The sequence below is a fragment of the Notamacropus eugenii genome, chromosome 4 (genome assembly GCF_028372415.1).
Source record: "Notamacropus eugenii isolate mMacEug1 chromosome 4, mMacEug1.pri_v2, whole genome shotgun sequence".
In the NCBI taxonomy this organism is placed as follows: Eukaryota; Metazoa; Chordata; class Mammalia; order Diprotodontia; family Macropodidae; genus Notamacropus; species Notamacropus eugenii.
Window position 1 is genome coordinate 75860354 of NC_092875.1, and position 4403 is coordinate 75864756.

Here is a 4403-nt window from a genome sequence, read left to right on the forward strand (position 1 = left end):
ATCATTTCTACAAACTTTTACATTTTTTATTAATTATAACCTAAATTTCAAGATTTGTTCTTTAGTCTTCATTTTATGTTTGTTAATTTATCAATTCTTTACCCTTGTAATTGCCTGCTCACTTCATTAATTCTCTAGGTTTTCTATTCTATTAAAGTTTGTTTTCTTTTTTAATATTATCCCTTTGAAGTCACCTTATACCCACAATTTCTGTCTATGTATACTCCTTCTAACTACACTAATAGTGTACTGTTCTTAAGAATTACAAGTATCATCTTCCTGTGTAGAGATGCAAACAGTTCAACCTTATTGGATCCCTTGTATTTGTTTATTTTTTTTTCCATTGTGCCTTTTTAATGCTTCTCTTGAGTCTTGAAATTAGAAATCAGTTTTTTTTTGTTGTTGAGCTCTGGTCTTTTCTTCAGAAAAACTTAAAAACCTTCTATTTTATTGAATGACCATTTTTCCTCCAAAGTATTATGCTCGGTTTCACCAGGTAGATAATTTTTATTTGCAGTCCCAGATCCTTTGCCTTGAAGAATATCACGTTCCATGCCCTCTAATCCTTTAATGTTGAAGCTGCCAAATCCTACATAATCGTAATTGTAGCTCCCCAGTATTTGAATTGTTTCTTTCTGGCTGCTTAAAAGTTTTTCTTTTGACCTGGGAGTTCTGGAATTTGGCTATAATGTTTCTGGGAGTTTTCATTTGGGGATATATTTCCAGAGGTGATTGGTGGATTCTTTCAATGTTTATTTTACCTTCTGATTCTAGGACATCAGGGCAGCTTTATTTGATAGTTTTTTGAAGTGTAATGTCCAGGTCCTTTTTTTATCATGACTTTCAGGTAGTCCAATAATTCTTAAAATATCTTTTCTGGATCTATTTTCCAAGTGAATTGCTTTCCCAATGAGATATTTCACATTCTTTTCTGATTTTTTTCATTCTTTTGATTTTGTTTGATAGATTCTTGATGTCTAATGCAGTCACCAGTTTCTGCTTGTCCAATTCTAATTTTTAAGGAGTTATTTTCAAGTTAGGTTTTTTTAACCTCCTTTACTATTTGGCCAGTTCTAGGTTTAGGGAGTTGTTTTGTTCAGTAATATTTGTACATCTCTTTTTCTCATATTTTGTGCTTCCTTTGCCAAGCTGTTGATTTTCTTTTTATGATTCTCTTGCATCCTCTCATTTCTTTTTCCAATTTTTCTCCTACCTAACTTACTTAATTTTTAAACTCCTTTTTTTGAGTTCTTTCAGGAGTTCTTTTTGGACTTGAGACCATTTCATATTTTTCTTTAAGGTTTTGCACAAGGTGTCTTGACATTGTTGTCCTCTCCTGAGTTTGTGCCTCAATCTTCTCTGTCACCATGATAACTTTCTATGGACAACTATTTTGGGGGTTTTTCACATCTTTTCCAGCTTATTTCATTTCTTTTAAAGTTGAACTTTGCTCTTGGGGTAAAAAGGGTGCTCTCTCAAACTTCTTGTGATGGGGACTGCAGGCCCTGGCTGTTTGTCTACTGCGGCACTAATGCTGCCATGAAACCTGCAGGGTACCCTCCTCTTGTGCTAGTGGTGTAAGGGTCTAACAGCTTACTTGATGCTGCTCTGAGGTGGGGGTGAGGGTGACTAGCTCTGCCATGGTGGTTCAAGTATCTGACAGCTCACCTTCTGTTGCATGGAGCCTCATAAGGGAACCAGTATTGGCATCTGCCATTTGCCTAGTGTTGTACTGATGGAAGGGGTGGCTGGTGCTGTGCAATATCACTGGGGTCTGGTTGGCAGCTCACCTAGTGTTGTGCTGAAGCCAATGGGGTGGTAGCAGATGTGGGAGTGGTTCTGGGGGTCAGGGGGCTAGTGGCTTGCCAGCTACTGCAAGGGGGCCATGGAGCCTTTGTCACTGGCTGGGATTCAGGATTTCCCACTGGCTTTCTGAGACAGAGCCTGCTGCTAGCTTCTTAGCACTGCCTGCCCTTGGCTGTGCTCCCCTTTACCCAACTGAGACAGACCTTTCCTGTGACCTCCCAAGTTGTCTTAGGCTGGAAAATTGTTTCACCTTGTCTTTCTGTTGTCCTTCCAGAATTTTTTTTGGGGGGGGGGGGCATTATTTAATAGTTCTCTAGAGGTGAAAATGGGAGAGTTTAGGTAATTTCCTGCTTATTTTACCATCATGGCTCTGAGAAGTCCTAAAGTTTCTTCTCAAAGATACATATTTCTCACTGAGAACTGCTTTCGCTGTATCTCTAAAAGTTTATTTAGCACGTTGTCTCAATATTATTCTTTCATACGATGTTTCATTCTTTCTTTGATGTGTTCTTTTCTTATTCATTATTTACAATGTCATTATTAAGTTTCCATTTATCTCTTACCTATGTCCTAAATATGTAACACCATAAAGGGAAAAAATAGAGAACTGTCCTCTGAGTCAGGTTTAATTCCTGGCTCTGACATATACTGGCTGCGTTAACATGAGTAAGTTGCATAATCTCTCAGAATCCTAGGCAACTCTGTCCAAGACTATACAATAAGCAAAATAAAATCATTGTAGTTTGTATATAAAGGAAACTAAAGTCAAGGTAGATAACTTCTCCCTTTCCCCACTGAGACAATCATCACTATCTCATCTCTTTCCTTCCTTATTCCTTTACCAGTCTTCTGTGATAGGAAATATAACCTCTTAAACTCCTATGGAACACAGAGTGTAGGGGAAGCAGAACTTTTGTACTATTCCTCAGTGACATAGGTAAGTGAGGAAGCAAAGAAGTTTGCCAGCTCACTCAGTCCAATCACTAAACAATGTTCAAGGCAGCTCATAGTACACTCTGGACAAGTGGCTCCAGTAGGCTCTGGACAAGAGTTAATTATAGTGAAATATTTTTCCTCTTAAATTTAGTCAATGACCAGATGTCTTAGGAGATATCCTTTCCTCCTGCCATGGTATCTCAACTCTACCCAGAAGTCGCCTAAAGGGTCATAACTTAAAGTCACATCTGTTTTATCTTTGTCTAGGCTAACTCTCTGACCCTGCCTGGGAATTCCTGTGATTCCCACAGAAGCAGACACAATGATGCAAGAGTATCCCAGGCTATATTATCAGTGAAGAAATAAGAAAAGCAATAGGGTGCAGCAATGAGGGCACTTACAAGGTATGGCAAGTCACTTAACCCTGTTTGTCTCACTTTCTCATCTGTCAAATGAACCACAGAAGAAAATGGCAAATAACTTCAGTATCTTTGCCAAGAAAACCCCAGAGGGAGTTACAAAGACTTGAACATGACTGAAACGACTAAACAACAACAACAACGCCAATCCATCACCTCTTTCAGAAAGGAAACAGTATGTGTCACCATCTATAATCTGGAATTACGGTTGATCACTAAATGAATCATAGCTTTTAACTTTTTCTAACTATTCAATGTTGTTATTGTAAAAATTATTCTCCTGGTTATGCTTACTTTGCTGTGGATCTCTTCATGTGTCTTCCCAAATCTTTCTGAAAAAAGCTTTCATTATTTCTTATGAATCAATAATATTCCAGTACATTTGTGTATCATAATTTTTTCAGCCATTACCCAACTGATGGAATATCCCCTTAGTTTCCAGTCTTTACTACTTCAAAAAGAGTTGCTATACATATTTTTGCACATATGGGTCCTGTACCTATTTCTTTACTCTATTTAGGGCATATGTCTTGTAGTAACATTACTGATTCAAAGGGCAAGTACAACTGTACTTACTTAGTGATTTTTGAGGTATAATCCCTGCTTGCCAGAATGGTTAGAATGTTCAAAGTTCCACAAATAGTGCATTTATTTGCCTGCTTTCCTGTAGCCCCTCCAATAATTGTCACTTTCCTCTTTTTTTAAACTATGACATTCTGAGGAATGTGAAATGCCACTTCTGAGTTGGTTTAATTTGCATCTCTCCAGCCATTACTGATTTGGAGCATTCTTTCATATGTTTGTGAAAACTTGTGAATTCCTTCCTTTGAAAATTGTTATTTTATATTCTTTGATAATATAGCAGCTGAGGAGAGACACTAAGTTTTGTAAATTTGAATCCACTGCTTATTTCAGTTGGAAATAAGACCTTCATTAGAGAAACTTGGTATGAAGATTTGTTTTCCCCACTTACCAGTTTCCCTAATACTTTAAGCTACATTTGTTTTGTTTGGACAAAAACTTTTAAATTCCATATGATTGAAGTTATTTGTTGTATCTTCTATGATTCTTTTTCTCCTTGGTCACTCACACTGCATCCTGGGCCATCTCCAGTCATCCTGATAAATATCAGGTCACTGGACCCAGATGGCTGAGGAAAAGAAAGTGAAGTTGGTGGACTTGCACAGCCCTCCGTCACTCAAATCAAAGTAAACTTCAAGTCACGTCTTCATGGTTCTCTTC